The following is a 17,683-nucleotide window of genomic DNA, read 5'->3' as shown; positions in this document are numbered from 1 at the left end:
GTGATATTTCCATATAAACTCACGTTTAGTCCTCAACAGCCTTTCAATGAATTTTCGTACTCATTCATCCATTTGTTCATTGTCTTATTTCTCCAACAAAATGTGTTGAGACTCCAGCACGAGCTAAATCCTGTGTCCTAGGTTCTCACACCCAATCCTTATAAAATCCTCCATGCAAATAGTATTGTTGTCTCCATTGTTCTTTGAGGAAACTGGGTCTCGAAGATGCTAGATGACAACGGCAGTAGGTTCGGTCCCGGGAATCAGGACTCCTTCTCCCACCCAGCAGACATTCACAGCATCCTTTTCTCTGTTGGAATGTGGCATGAGCACAGACTGAGCAAACGCAACTGACCATGAGGTCTGCTTTGGCCAGTTGCCAGCTACTGACCTTCAATAGTGTATGTAATCTAAGTCTCATTTTTCTCATCTATAAAATAAGAATAATAATATCTACCTTCCAGGGTTGCTTTGTGAATAACTTAGTATCTTGGCATGTCTAGATGAGATTAAATGTTCAATAAATGGTTGCTTTTGGTTGTTATCATTTATATCTATTTACTAATTTCTTTGTAAAATTTAACCTGGTCTTTCTAATGAAACACAAATATGCTCTTTGTATAGAATGCATTAGGGAAAAATTTTCATCTAAGTTTTCTTATATTTTAATATAAACGATGAAAAGGTAGCTTGGAACATTTTACACATCTGTTATAAACCTCTGGGAATTGTCTGGAAGAAAGGACTTGAATCCAAAACAGGTGGCTGGGCAGGACATATTGGTCTGTGCGAAGGGTTGGACTTCCTTCAAAAGCTCACAAACTAAGGAAAAAGTCCAAGGGAACTGTGAGAAAACAGTAATTAATGACTACAAACACTGCTTCTAGTCCTCATGATAAAGTTTCTGTACAGAGTCATAAAGAGATCAGTTCCACATTTTAAATTCTCCCCCTAACTCCTCCTAACTCCCCCTAACTCCTAACCCCTTAACATCATTAACCAACAGGAGTAAAGCCCTACTATCCCAGAACACCAACTGTGAGTCAAATATACTAGACATTTTTTGTGCATTATCTCATTTTTTATCCATACAAGTGTTATGGGTTGAATTATCTCCCCCTCAAATTCGTATGTTGAAGCCGTAACCCTCAGTGCCTTGGAATGTGATCTTATTTGGATATAGGGTCCTTGCAGGTATAATTAGTTAAGATGAGGTCATTAGCGTGGGCCCTAATCCAATACGACTTATGTCCTTTTCAAAAGATGAAATTTGGACACAGACACACACACACAGGGAGAACATCACGTGAAGATGAAGGCAGAGATTGGGGTAATGATTCTCCACGCCAAGAAACACCAAAGATTGCCAGCAAACCAACAGAAGCTAGAAGAAAGACATGAAACAGATTTTTCCTCACAGCTGTCAGAAGAAAGCAACCCAGCCAATACCTTGATCTTGGACTTGTAGCTTCCAGAACTGTGAGAGAATAAATTTCTGTTGTCTAACACACCCAGTTTGTGGTACTCTGTTATGGCAGCCCTAGCAAAGTAACACAACAATCCACAGAGAGTGCCATTATTATTCCCATTTTTGGGAAACTTACACTTAGGAAGTTTAATTGTCATGCCCAAGGACCCGCAGCTAGTGATTGACAAAGTGGGACAGCCTTATTCCAAAGACCATGCTGCTGGGCATTGTGGGTTCCATTTTCTACTTTCTTTTTAATTTTTATGAAGAAAAAGGAAATCCCTTGCTATCGTACTGCACTGGGTAGCTAAACTTTCTCAGAAATCAACTATGTTTTGTAGAATAGTCATTTACACCCCTAAAGACTGTTGACCTGCCTTGTGAAAAACATTACAACGCTTCAATAGTAATAACAAACATTCAAATAGTACTTCATAGCACTTACTGGTGTTGGCTTAGGCTTTCACATGAACTCCTGTGAGGAGATGTTGGCATCCCAGAGGAGGAACACACACAACGAGGTGGTGGGATTTGCCAATGTGAGGCAATCAGCGTGTAGCCAAGTCAGGATTGAAAGCAAGGCCTCCTAGTCCACCATGTTGTCTTCCTACTAGGAACACAAGCTTTACCTGCTTCTTCTGCTTCTGATATATCTGCTTCTTGCCTGAAAGGAGGAAGAGTACTGGGCAGTCAGGGGGCCCTATGTGAAAAAGCATGGCCTTTGCAGTTAGACAGATGTGGGTTCAGTTCTCAGTTACCTGGAGCAAGACCCTTATTCTCTTTAACCGCAACGTGAGCTGTTGTGAGGATTAATGAGATAAACTATGAAAAGTGTCCTGTAGAGAATCCTGCTAAATAAGTTACATTGCACTAGTCAAAAGAACACCTGGCTTAATCTCAGCTTCACCATTTATTCAAGGTGCGATCTTGAATTCCTTTCATCTTCCTTTGCTTATCTTTTCAGGCCATTGTGTTGCATGGATGCAGTAACACTTTCTAGATTTTCATTTCTATTCAAAAACAAGGAATTAATTATAAGGAATCTGAAGAGAAATAGCAAATGCCCTACAAAAATATTCTACAAAAAAGTTGTAGAACATAGAAGGCATTAAACAAATATACACTTAGTGAACAAAAACGACTACACCCCAGCCTACCCCCAAGATTCAAAAGAACCTGTCATAATAAACAGGAAAAAAATTGATTTCACCTAGACAGTATCTGCATTGGTGAGAAACGGAAGACAGAGCCCATTTCCTCTGGAAAATTAGAAACCATAACCACTACTTTGATTAATAAGATCATCTCATGTCTTAGTTTTAATTTTAACTAAAATCCAAAAGTTTCATTTAAAAAACCCTCTGGGCAATTCCTTTTAAGCTAACTGTGAACTTAATTTAAATCCTCTCATCCCCTACTTCAATATTACTACAAATAAAACATGTTTTAAACTATGTTCCTATGCAAATATTTTTTAGAAACACATATATGAATTTGTCTCAGAGGAATTCTATTAAACGTGTTGAAATCCATGTCTAATCTGGGTTTGATATCTGATAACTGGAGATGCTAGGAAGACTTATCTCATAGTTTTCCTTTGGAAACCAACCTTGAATGATCACTGAGTGTTCAAAGTCAATACCTATTAATGCTTGTACATATGGTATTAATTCCACATTAATTCTGTCAAAAGTGATATCATAGTTAGAAGTTCCAAATGATGACATCACTAAAACAACCTGGTTTTCATGAGCATGGGACCAGCCAGTGCCAAAATCCAGTTCAATCTATTCATCTGTCTATTCTGACAAGTTCAGTTTAATTAGTTCATGGCCTCATAACGAACAAGAGGCTGGCTTTCTGTCCGATTGCCAGAGCATTTCTATTCTCTTCAACTTAAGTGCCAAACGCTTACACTGCTTTGCCCAATTTATACCTTTGCCTATAATTACTGGTCCCCAAGGTGTGATTGTCCTTTTTCATAAGAGTTTGTGCAGCTGCCAACATGAAGTTGTAAATAAATTGTAATACCGTTGCTGTGAGGTGTAAAAGTCCCACAGCTCATATCCAGAGCCTTGTATAATAAACTCAAGTAAACATTCCATTTCCTGCAAGTGATTGTGGCCTGTGACTAGATTTAGAAAACAGGGCAGTAAGTCATCTTTCTTTAATGAGTCGTTGAAAACAAAGTCGTATCCCATGAAACCAAAACCTGTCCCTAACAAAAACAAATAGCTTATTTGTAAAAGACCCTCCAAAGGGGACAAGCTTTTCTGTAGCTCATGATCTGAGTTCCATTTTTGTATTCACAAAGTGCTTGAACAATAGCAATGCTACTCTCCCAACAGCAACCACTGCCAATGAAGCATAAGAAATTGGTTTTCTAACAAGGAAGACAATATGCTACAGGAGGAAAGAATGGGAGAAGGAAATGTAGAGGGATCACTTTGATAGCTTGCTCTCCTACTTACTAGCTGTGTGACCTTGGTCATTTAAAATCTCTGTGCCTCAGTTTCTTCAGCTATAACATGGAGAGAACGATGCCTACTAAATGGGGGCTGGCGTGGTCATAAGACGAGACCAAGCACCTAGCAACAGTCCTACCCAACAGTAGGTGACACAGAAATGATCATTTCTTCCTCCTTTTTCTTTGTAATAGACAGAAAACCAGCATTTCTGGTTTTCACTGGACCATCTCTTAGCCTACTGTGTAGAACGTGCTGCAGTTGAGGAGCAAGCCACATTTTTTCTAGCGTCACTGTTCTTAAAACCCCTGAAAATGCTTTCTTTTTAAATTGGCTCAATGCCAAAATGATACCTTAACTACAAACGCTGGTAATTTCTAAAATTCATTAAGACTGTTGACATTTTTCTCATTTTTTGGGGTCAAAAAGGGTTCATTGATTATTTTTCTTCCGTAATTATAATAGAATTTAAGAAAATTGGGGCTGGCCCAGTGGCACAGCGGTTAAGTTCGCACATTCAGCTTCAGCGGCCCGGGGTTCCCAGGTTCGGATCCCGGGTGTGGACATGGCACTGCTTGGCATGCCATGCTGTGGTAGGCATCCCACATATAAAGTAGAGGAAGATGGGCATGGATGTTAGCTCAGGACCAGTCTTCTTCAGCACAAAGAAGAGGATTGCCACAGATGTTAGCTCAGGGCTAATCTTCCTTAAAAAAAAGAAAGAAAGAAAAGAAAAAAAGAAAATTGAATACTCCATATCGGATTTTATCCTATGGAACTCAGAGAGATCATAGGTTCAACTTTAATATTAAACAAAGTTTACATTGGAACCAATTATGTCAAGAAGTAATTGCTAACTAAAGTCATTGTGTGCCCAACAGTAGCCCGGATTTTACAGTGGAAAATTAAATTAATCAAGATTAACAATTCATTCCTATATGTGGAAAAGACTATTAATGCTGCCAAATATACATGGTTTCTACAACCATGTATATTTCCCAGCCTCCCCTGTAGTTAGTTTGGGGCTATTTGACTAGTTCTGGTTAATGGCCCATAATCAGGAGTGATGTATATTACTGTCAGTTAAAGAAAGTTGAGAGTCAGAGTGTGTCCTCCATGTCTCTCTTCTCCAGCTACAATGACCCTGGAAAATGTACCAGGCAACACAGTAGAAGACAGAATGGAAGTAGATTGTAGAATTTTGTGCCAATGAGAGATTAAATATTATAATATTAATATGAAGCATGTGGGTGCTCTTTGCTACAGTCTTTTGTGTTAACTATCTGTGCCTTTCTAATAGATCAGAGTTCAGAGTTCACATTGCTTTGGATTCTGTAGGGTTTATCCATGGTTTCCCAGCCTTTAACAGACGCCAGGTATAATTAGGATCACATTCACAGCCATCTCTTTAAAAAAACGCCTCCCCGTTAAGTTGTGCTTAGGCTTCCAAGGAATGTTTCCTATTTACAGTTACCATGGGAAATCTACCAGACAAAGCATCATTTAAGTAACCACAGCCTCCTCAAGTGGGCACAACTTTCACTTCTACTGGGTCCTATCACATCTGCCGGGTGGCATATTCTTGCAAAGTCTCAATGTCTGCATTAGTTTCCTGTGGCTGCTGTAACAAATTACCTTGAACCGGGTGGCTTAAAAGAACAGCAATTTCTTCTCCCACAGTTTTAGAGGAGAGAAACCGAAAATCAAGGTGTCAACAGGCTGCACTCCTTCTGGAGGCTCTAGACAAGAATGCTTCCTTGCCTTTTCCAGCTTCTGGCGGCTGCTGACATTCCTTGGCTTCCTAGCTTTGTATCTTTGCTTCATCCCCACATCACCTTCTCCTCTGTATTGTCTCTTATAAGGACATTGCCACTGGATTTAGGGCCCATCCAGATCAGCCAGGATGATCTCTTCATCTTAAGATCCTTAACTTAGTTACATCTGCAAAAATCCTTCTTCCAAATAAGGTAACACTCACAGCTTCCAGAAATTGGGACTTGGACATATCTTCTTGGAGATCATTTTTAGACCTACTCAAATGCCTTCTCTGCTAATGTGAGCAGCACAGAATACTTCCTCCAGATGTAGCCTTCTGATAGCAGGTTCTAAAGCAGAGTTGCTTTGCTCCTCAATATCTTAAGAGTTTTAGGTACAGAAGGATGAAATGTTCTTTTGATTTCTTACTAGTAGCTCTCATTTCCTTAGGACTCAGACATAGGGTAGGGACAAACTGATCAGCAGGGCTTTGTTAGACACTGATTGTCAAGGCTGTGTCCTCAAGCCATAATTTTCTTTATGAAGAATATTTCTTCCCCTAGAAGACATCTACTTCCCTCGTGGCTAGCCCACCTAGCAGTTCACTACCCTTCACTAGGATTTTGATTTCCAGGAATACTAAAAGTACAGACTCAAACCTGGACCCCAGGTATAGTTAATTATTTTGCATCTCTCAGTTCCGTGAGACTCTGAGATCCTTGTAACCAGAAGTACTCATCTCTCTTTTCTTATCTCTCATTGTAAACGCTCCTTTTGACTTTAACTAAAGTGCACTGAATTGACAAACTAATAATGTAACATTTCAAAATCGCATATTGAGTCATCAGTATCCTCATCTTGAGTAATTGGTAGTTCTATGACTACAATTATAATAAATCAGAACAGAAATGGACCTCAAATCATGTCATTAAGCCTTTCATTTTATAGATGGAAAAAGTGATATCCCAAAATGGTAAATGATTTACTCAAGTTGATCCAGCTATTGAATAGTGAGTTACAACTACCAGTTTATCTGTTGGAAGTGTCCAAGAGCATTAGTTCCTGGTTAGGAAACCTGGGTTTCAACCCAAACCCTGGCACTTACTAACTGCTGGAAACTCTTCTAAGGAAATCACGTGGTCTTTCCCAACCTCAGCTTCTTCCTCTGCGACATGGAAATAGGTACCATGCTTCTGAACATCTGTGTACCTCAAGCAACATAACACAGGTAAAAATGTCTCAAACGATCCCCAACCAGAATGAGCTCCTGGTGAATAGAGAGCATGCATTATCCTTGATTGACACTCCAGCATATAGCTCAGGGACTGATACAAGAACAGTGTACAGGGAAAGCTGAACCATGATCAAGCTAATCAATTAGTTAACAAAAACTTATGCTGTGAAAATAAAAAGTGGTATTACCCTCAAATAAAATGAGACTGTATAGAAATAGAAATTAAGGGCATTGGCTCTGGAGCCTGGGCGCCTGGATTCAAATCCAAGCTCCAGCACTTATCAGTTGTGCCACCTAGGGAAAATCACTTAGCCTCTCTGTGCTTCAATTTTTCATCTGTAAAAGGAGAAGAGTACTGATACTCATTGCATGCAGTTACAGTGAGAATCAAATGATACAAGGCCTGGCACAGAGTGACTACCAAGAAATATTTTATTGTAAGTTTCATGTTTATACCATTTCCTGGAATGTGTTCTAGTCTAGCTTCTCTTTGTTTGTGTTTTCAATCCAATTTTGGCCCTTTGCCATTATCATGAGTTTCCATATGTTTTATCTCATTTTGAATTATTAAAAGAAAGAGAAGATCATAGAAATCTTTGTATTAACTTATGAATGCTCACTGTAACAAAAGGCACACAGACAGCCAAGGATAATACATCAAAATTACATCAGGCTGCATCAAAGCAGCCCTCTGATACTGCAGAAAAGCACAGCTTTGAAAGGAGACACCAGAGTATTAGGCACATCACAAATGAGATTTTGATAAGCTCACCCTGGAGTAATATGATTTAACCTGTGGTTCTCCCTTGGTCTCCCAGTACTCCTTTAGGAATGCCATCGTCTGTTTAATCTGCCCTCAAAGCCAGTAATACCATAATTTTATTGGCAACAAATGACTACATGGTTATAACCCAAAGCTACCACCCCGGTTAAAGAGAGTAATTCACCCTCCCTACCTGCTCTTGTTTGGCACTTTCCCTGGCATGACCTCTGCCCACTTCTTCATCCCTCTAACGTAGATTTTACCTTCAAAATTCAACGCAGGTATCCCTCTCACTTCAAAAACCTCTCTACTCACTCCGCACTCTTAGCTATAAGATCCAGAAAGGAAGAACGCAATTCTTCTGCATATTCATATCTACACTACCATAGCACAGTGCTGCCAGGTTGTAGGTATTCAGAAATGTCTTTTTGAACAAAACATAAATTCATGAAAAAAGATATTTGGGGGTTGTTTTAATAAGCAGGAGAAGTCCTACACTTTTAAAGAAAAATACATAAAGTAAAAATTTGAAATTTAAAAAACATCTTAATTCTTTTCCTGATAATTGGGAAAAGATCAGTATTATTTGGCATTTTCAATCTAGCTTGTGGAATACTGATGTTCTGTGGAAATATTGATTAAGACCAATTGAATCAACATATCCAAAACCACATAGAACAGATAAAAAGGTGAAGAGTGATCAACTTAACAAAAACTGACAAATATCTTCTTATTACCATGACTCAAACCCAATGTCCACTTGCACCAAGGCATAAAGGTGAGAAAAATAGCAACAACCGTGTACCGCGGCCTGCTATGCTTCAATGTCTATAAATCCATTCTTTTTATGCATCACAAAAGCCTTGCAACTTGGACATTATCATTCTTATTTTAGAAACTTAAAAACCCTAAAATTAATAAATGTTAAATAAATTACCCAGAGGCACAGAGCTGGTGAATGGAAAAGCTATAATTTGATCTCACGTGCGTTTGATGCAGACCCATGTGCTTTCTCCACTACCCCAGGTTTCAATAGGTTGCAGAGTAGAAGACTAACACAGAATTTAAAATTATCAACTATTTGGACAACATCCATACAGACAATCAAAAGTTAAATATTCAGAAAAAAATATGTTTTAATAGAACAAATGGAATTTTAGAATTATGACAAATAGAACAGCTCAAGAAGTTCATTATACAGATGTAAAACTAAAGTCTAAGAAGCTTAAGGAGCTAGTTTAAGTCATATTACCCTCAATTTTTTACACACGTTTTTATCTATGCATTCATTCAATAACTAACTCATCAAGAACTTTCGAGCAGGTATTTTTCTAGTCACTGGAAACACAGGGATAAATAAGAAATGAACCCAGCCTTCAGGAATTTTGCAGTCTGTTAAAGTAGACAGGCACATAAATATATAATGATAATACCATGTAATGTAACATACATAGCAGGGCATTCCTTCATATATTTCCCTAGGCTGCTTTTATTGCCCTCTAGTCTCCTACTCCCACATCCCAGAGCTCCTGGGATTATCCAAAGTACTGGAAAGGGTGATCCAACACAAAATTAGTTTCATACGACTAATTAGCCTAGCATTATTAGAGTGGAATTTTCTGAGATTATCTGTCCCCCTCCTTTGCCCATTTGCAGAGTCATATCACTCTCATAGAAGCTACCAGATATTCCAGGACCCTATCTATACCTACTTCCTACTGCAACTATTTTGACCAAGTAAGGGCACCCGGCAGAAATGAGAACAACAGGAAGCTTCCATAGGACTTTTGGTCTTGGGACCAGGAACATCAAGACTAGTCTGCTGCACAAGTGATGTAAGATGTAAATCTCAGGGGTCTTTATACCATGTGGCCCACTTTTGGAAGAGAGTGTATCTACATCTAGAGTCCCCGATGTCTACCTACCTAATTGCCATCACCTCTTAGATAACTCAAAGCTACTACAACTCAACCTGTCCAAAGCCAGACTCATACTCTTTGCCCCAAACCTGGTCATTTGCTAGTATTCATTGTTGCAATGACCAAGACTCTAACTGGCTTAGTAATTCAAGCAAGAAACTTAGGATTTATCTCGGGCTTCTCCATCTCCATCACTCCTCATATCTCATCATTACTTGTCTCTGCTGTAATCACTCTGAAATGGTTCTTTTCTCTGTCTGCATTTCTCCATATACATCCCCCTCAGCCCAAGCTACAAAAAGTCCCTAACTCACCTACTTGCAGCCACTGTTGCTCTCCTACAATCCAGTCTTCAAGAAACTGTCCACTTTATTCCAGTCTCATGGCTAAAATCATCCAATCATTTCCCGTAATTCTTTGAATAAAGCAGAAGTCATACAACTATCTGGGCTTCATCTCATGCTCCCCTCTTCTTCAGGCTCTAAAGCACCTGCCTAATTTACAACAGGACTTTTGCAAATGATGTTAACTCCTGCTTCTCAGCTCAATCATCTCTACCTCAGGGGAAATAGATATCATTTCCATGACCAGATAAAATCTCTCATCAGCAGCTCTTATAGCACCTTGTATCTTTCACAGAACCAGAGCAACCTGAACTCTGCTTAGGGGTCGTATCACAGTTGCAGTGTTCTATTTACTTGTGTGATTATCTGAATAAGGTTAATCTCCTTCACCAAACTCCATGAGGTAAGGACCGGATGGGTAGGTACCAAATTTGCTTTCCTCCTCCGTTGTGTCCCTAGACCCTATCACAGTGGCCCATGCAATGCATTTCAAAATATCTGTTGTATAAATGAATCCAAAATATTACATTGTGACTCAATTTACTCTTTGTAATTTGTTCTGATGACAGTAGAAAATTACAAGTATTTTAAAAAGATTGTAAACGAAGCAAAATTTTTTCAAACAAGTCATTCTCTAAAGAGACATCTCTACTATGCTTTTAAAAATCTATGCAAATTCTGCTTCCCCCAAATATTTGCTCCATGCCAATTCTAAATCATGCTAAATCAAGGGTTATTCTACTGAGCACCATCATCAGGGAACTTCTTGAAGAAACCATCTTTACCTCTCTGGATTCTACTCAATATAACAACCATTTATGGAGTACCTAGTACTCTAAGTGCAGAGGACTCAGGATGAATAAGTCTTGGCTCTAGTCATCAATGTGCTCATAATTAGTAGCGTTCCAGGTGATCCCACCCCTCTCTCAGGCCCTTCTCCCATTTCAGCTGTGTTATTCAGTAATAAAAGCTATAATAAAAAAGTGCTGCTGACAGGGATGCTTCAGATAGAAACTAACCAGCACTGGGAGAGTCTTTGTGAAACAAAAACAAATATTATCTAGGCAGTTTCTCTAAGTTTTCCTTTAAAAACATTAGGAATTCTTTAATCATGGGTGAGCTATGAGCTGAATCCAAAGATTCATAGTGAAATAAGAGAAAATAAACAGTTCAAACGACTCCTTATAACAAGCTGGTTGTTAAGGGACAAAATGTTTACCTTTGCTATCAGTGTAAAATGTCTGTGAATTGATCCTAACACTAAACCTGACTCATAGCCATTATTAAACACATCTTCACTGAATAAATATGTGGATGAATGAATGGGTGGTTGCTTTATCATGCTTGGCATAAGCGTCATTGTAGGAGTACATCCTGATTCCCAAAATCTCTCTATGAACCCTATGTTGCTATTGAGTAGATGCACCTGGAAAGGAGGAATTTTTGGTGACTTTAAGAGTAAAGATTCTGTCCCCAAACTTCTGGCTGATTCTATGGCTAAGAAGTTTCCATAGGATGCATTAATAACCCATGCTTTACTATTTGAAAAAATAAATGAAGGAATTGACCTGCTTTACTCTGGAAAGAGTCTACGTACCATGCTAACATTTTGAGAACACGCAAACGCCTTTACTTGTAGCAGCCTTCTGGCTCCTCTATCATCTGAAACATCAGTCAAATAGCATCATTAATTCTGCTTTTTGGGGATGTTATTGATAAATTACAAATGAGAGCTCTCTAAAAGGAAAAAAGCATATAGACTTTATTAGAAGACAGTGCTACATCCACTGGAGGAAACGCGCGAGGAAGAAGAGGGAGAGATTTGGCCTGCAGGGTGCTTGGCGTGGTGGGGAAAGTACTGGACTGAAAGTCTAGACAATTTCAACTTAGTCCTGGCGTTACTACTAACATGATGTATGTGACCTTAGGAAAGCAGTCAACTTCTCCAGGCCTCAAGGTCCTCTTCTCAAAATGAAGGAGTTAGACTTAGATCTCTAAAACCCTCAACAGCTCTTATCTTCCATGACTTCCAAATCTCTTTGATATCAACTGCATCCTGGTTATTTCATAAACAATGTGTCACAATTTCCAGCCCAGTTACCAGGTAGAAATATACGCAACTCGTAAATTTCTGATTATCCAAAAGATTATCTTAAACTATTTTTGAAGTAGTTCATCTTATGATACCACAAAAAGCTTATGAAGAAAAAAAACCAAAATTATGTCTTGGCCAGAAAATGTTCATAACTACTAGACTCTCACCCCACTATTGAAAACAAAAGTAGCTGGGGCGAAGTGTGCCAGAGACTCAGGCGCTTACCCAGAGCTTCCCTTCGATATCATGGGGAAGTCGGCTGGTAAACCACAGCAGAGATCGCTGCAGTATGCCCAAGAATAATAAGCGCCTCTACCTGATAGTGGTGAATAGTTCCTTCCAGTTGGCTTGAAGCATTTCCTTTTCTAAATAGCTTGAAACCTAATGTGATACATAGTTTGTAGATTTTGGGGGCAATTCTTGGAGTCTAAGATAATGTTGCCTTGGATAGTTGAAATGCACTACAGTGAAAAGATCCAGTCTCCTTTCCGCTAGCAGAGGGTATAACTAATGCTATTTTAAATGGCCTTGTTTTTTAGGAAATGTTCCTGTCATTCAGGTTGAAAGATGTGGTTGTGTGACTAATTATGTTTTCCTTAGCAAACTACTTCACCATCCATTATGCAAAAGCTTTAATGAGCTATTTCTAGAGAAGGCATACCACATATAGTCCTCTCTATGAAAACATCCAGTGAATAAATTTAGAGCAAGAATGCCAGCTCCAATGCCATTTTCTCCAGTGGGCCTTCTCATTGGTAGAATTAATCTCTCTCTTTTTTAAGTGCTATCAGGACTCACTGATTATTCTTCTGTTCATTTATTTAAGTGAAAAAAAATTAGTTGAGGGGAGACCACAGGTCACTTGGATGTGGCGTTACAAGTTTTTATTCTTATGTTCAGATGAAATATGAATGTTGTCCCACCACAGACAAAACAGAAACAGGACTATTGTTTCACAATTAGCAAAGCTGATTTCAGGTACTATTGATAGTTAAACGAATTGGCAGATTGTTCTATGACTTTCTTTTAACTCTAGAATACGGAGTGTTGAACTGGGATATTTATATAGTGTGAGTATATTGGAGGCGCGGCAGTTCTGTCCTCCTCTATCTGCCTCTTTATCCTACCTCCAGGAGTCTTGGACACTATTTTTATTTTTTTATACAGCTTTGTGGAGGCATATTTTATATATCATAAAATCTACCCCTTTCATGTGTATAAGCGAATGATTTTTGGTTAATTTACCAAGTAGTGAAACCTTCATCATAAATCAGTTTTAGAATATTTTTTTCCCAGAATAAGATCCCTTGTGCCCATTTATAGCAATCCCCATTCCTACCCCTTGCCCCAGGCAACCACTAATCTACTTTATGTCTCTATAAATTTTCCTCTTCTGGACACTTCATATAAATGGAATCATATGATATGTGGTCTCTTGTGTCCGGCTTCTTTCACTTAGCATGTTTTCGAGGTTCATCCATAATGTAGCATGCATCAGTAGTTCATTCTTCTTTTTCCCATTGCATGGATACACCACATTTTGTCTATCCATTCCCCAGTTGATGGGTATTAAGTTGCTTCTAGTTCTGGGGCTATTATCAATAAGGTTGCTATGAATATTCGCATGCAAGTCCATGTGTGGATATTTCTTTTGTGCAGATAGCTAGGAATGGAATTTCAGGTCTATTTAATACTTCTATTCAATTCTTCCACACAGATTGATTCATTGGCTATACAACTATATAAATAGGCAATGCCCTAAGAAAGGATAGTAAATGAATGAAGTTTACTTTCTTGTGGGGGAAACAAGACATGCACATAGGAAGATATAAAATGATGTCCCAGAGAGGTTGATTTAGGAGGAGGGAAATATTGGGTTCAGTAGAAAAACAGGAAGATTTCCTGGATGAAGCAGCACCTGTGCAGAGACCTTGAAAAAGAAATAGGATTTTAATAGCTGGACATTCCCTATGCAGGTCACTGTCTACCAAAACCCCAATGGCATGCTTATTTATACAGTGTGAGGGCAGACAGTCATAATGATTTGAGGGTCAGCGTTTATGGGCTCCAGACCTCACTCAGTCTCTCTCTAGGTGTGCTTCTGTGTTCTCTGGGCTTTGGTTTTCTCATTTAAAGTAAGAATCACCCCTATCCTCTTGAATCTTTGCTTCACCTACCTGTGACCTGCCACAGCATTTGGAAAAGTAGTCCTTGAGAGATTGGATGTAAGGGGGATTCAAAAAAGTATAAGTTTTTCTTCAAATCTGTACAGTGTTTTGTAGAAAGGTGTTGACATTAGAAATACATTATAGGAAGAGGTCTTCCATATATAAGCTCAGACCAGTGAGCCGAGCTCTGTTTCAGAACACCTGAGCAGGGCCTATTTGATTTTGATCAGGTTTATCTCCTTGATCTCTCCGGTGTCAGTCTCTTCTTCAGTCATTTCAATGCCCCCACACTAGCCTTTCTGTTTCTTTAATGTGTCAAGCTACATATCCCATCAAAGCCTTCGAATTTACTATTCTCTCTGCTAAGAATGTTGTTCTCCCTATAATCCAAAAAGTTAGTTCCTTCTTATTTTTCGTGATTTACCTCTAAAGTCACCTCCTAATGGAGCTCTTCATTGAATATTCTGAGTAGCAGTGACATCAGTGTACGTGGTAGACCTCAAATGTAATGAGCACTGAACACATATTAGAATTAACGGTTACTCTGAATTGCATTGTTGTTAATACTGTATCAGTTTGCTAGCGCTGCTGTAATGAAGTACCATGAACTGGATGACTTCAACAATAGAAACTTACCATCTTACAGTTCCAGAGGCTGGAAGTCCAAAATCAAGGTGTCAGCAGGATTGGTCCCTTCTGAAGGCTGTGACGGAAGAATCTGTTGCAGGCCTCTTTCCTTGGTTTATAGATGGCGTCTTCTCCCTACATCTCTTTACATCATCTTCTATGTATATCTTATCTCCTGTGTCCAAATTTCCCCTTTTTATAAGGACACCAGTCATATTAAATTATGGTCCATCACCCTAATGACCTCATTTTAACTTATTACCTCTTATTATTTGGACCTTATGTCCAAATAAGGGCACATTCTGAGATCCTGAGAGTTACACTTTAATATATGAGTTTTGGGAGACACAAATCAATCCAGAGCAAACACTATTATTCAAATTGCTACCAAAAGTGTATGGTTCCAGAAGGAAATTGTTCTTGGAGAAATACCAATGGAGATTATAGTTTGACAACTCCAAGCAAAAAAGCAGACAATTGCATCAGAAGTCTTGTCCATTGGAGGACACATTGCACTCACATGCATTTGATTGACTTAGGTAGCTCTTAAGTGAGGCATGTCACTACCTCAGTAAAGCAGGCATTCTCCTAGTCAGTCAGACCAGCCAAATCAAACTGGGCTCTCATTAAGGAAACATAACCCACGCAGGTCACTCTCTGCTGCATTGTGTGAAGTTAGGAACACATTTAAGGCTGTGAACATGGACTACACAAACACTAAACTAATCAAAAAGGATTGAGACAGAGGTAACACAGTTAAAGTCAAACTCAAGTGTTTCTCTATTTTATTGTTTACTTGGCATGCTCTGATTTAGTTACTCTATGATAAATGAAGGTTGTTGTCTGTATACAAACACCTTGGGTCTACCGTAGCACCTAAAAGAAGTTGCTTTTTTCTGACCAGTAGATAGAAAGCAAATAAAAGAAGGAGATGAGAAATTTCAATTTTTGATAAGTAACAAGCTTCTGAAGTTTAAAATCATGGTTTTCTCAGAGTGAGGTAAAATAAGTGTTAATGTGTAATATTTGACTTATCCCAAGAGAATTTTCTTTTTAATGCAACATCTTGTCAAACAGGTAGAATAACAGCTATTTTAAAGTTGAAGGAACTATATGGAGATCAAGAGCCTTAGCAAAGGCCCACAGAGCACTTTCAGGCTGTGACCTATGGGCTGAGTTGAGTCCTCTGGCATCCTAACTCCTAGTCCAGCACCCCTTCCTATTGATTCTACTCCCCCTACCCTCAAAAGCTTACTTGGGGAGACTGAGAAGAAAGGGTGGGTGCCCTTTGTTTAACATCTGGCTTTGTCATGTCAAATATTTATGGGTAAAATCTTTTCTCAGGTCACCAGCGAGTGGGGTGGATAAACATCATCTGATGTTCAAGGACATGTTAGTGCCACCCTAAGAATATGGACAGTAAGCTTGACTTCCTTTGCAACCTTCTAGGTTCACTACATTTTTAAGAGTATGTGTGTGTGTGTGTGTGCTTTAAATATGGATCAACTGCCATAAAATGATCATGGGTAAAACAGTTCAGGTAGGAGCCAAGGACAAGGTGAAGGTAATGAACCCAATGATGAAGGCAGTACCAACCTCTCAGGTAAAAATGCTAATCTAGGTTTTAAACTCGGACCTCTTTGGCCCAAGAAGATATGGAACATGTGAAAACTCCATATGGAAAATGTAGAGGCATTTAGCAGAAAATTAGGATCTGGGCTCAAGAGAGACGAAAATTTCTTCAGAGGCTCTTGCCAACGCACCTCATCGAGGACACATGGAAATAGACCAAAGCAGCCTGTCAGGCTGCCTCTGCCAAAGAACGTATTTTTTAAAAAATATGTTCGTCATTTATCTTGGTAATTGCAATCCAAGACTGTAGTGCATTATGAAAGTCAGAAACTAAAACATTGGAGAGAAATAAAGAATATATTTCTTTTTTTTTAAGTTATATAACTTAAGAGTTGAGAGTCTTGATGTCTGACTTACTGTGACATCAAAGGAGGTCAGCACAGGAAACGTAGAATCCATTCCCAACTTGTTCTAGGCTAAAGCTCAGCTGCCACAGCATCCCCTCAGTTGCTCACTTTTTTCTTTTTCTTTGGTTACAGTTTTCTAGAACATGTGTCAGGTAAGAGCAGCATTGATATTTATAGTAGGAAAGAGAAGGTATTCCAAGTCATCATATCCCAACATCTGATCAAGGAAGTCAATTAATTTTTCTGGATCTCAGCATCTCCAATTAAGCAATCTAATTAGTGGAAAAGCACAGTTACTAGAGTACAGGTCATTAGATTTAACAGAGGTAACATTTCAGATGGTAATCTCAGATGGAAGAATATGTCACCATCTGTGGTGCTGAGTATTAAATTGGACCCCAGATTCTCAGGACTGACAGTGGCCATGCTGGGTCTTCCTGGGCCTTTGGCAAGACTCTGTGATACAGTCACATGGGCCCTGGTGCTACCATTTGCCCCAGAACCTCACGTCCTCCTCTCTGCTTTAGAAACCAGGCCCTATTGTCTCTGGATGTGAGGTTCATCCGGAATTCCTTATCTTAGTTCAGACTTACTCAAAAAATATTTTTGCTTGCAATACCTATCTATCTTTCTATCTATCTAGTGCATGAAATTCAGCTAAATATTGATCAAGATAAAGTTTTCAAATATGGAAAATCTACCCTGATTCAGGAGCTATGACATGTAAGCTTACAACTGTTATAAGATTAAATTTTATAAGATTGAAAATAAACACGTAATTATGTAAAAACCTGAAAATACCAGGCAGTGCTCCTAGTCCTGCAAATACCAAAAGGTCAGGGGTGATTCTTCTCAAGCACTATCCC

The sequence above is a fragment of the Equus caballus genome, chromosome 3, assembly GCF_041296265.1.
Source record: "Equus caballus isolate H_3958 breed thoroughbred chromosome 3, TB-T2T, whole genome shotgun sequence".
NCBI classification, from domain to species: Eukaryota; Metazoa; Chordata; class Mammalia; order Perissodactyla; family Equidae; genus Equus; species Equus caballus.
Note: the sequence above shows the minus strand (reverse complement) of the source record.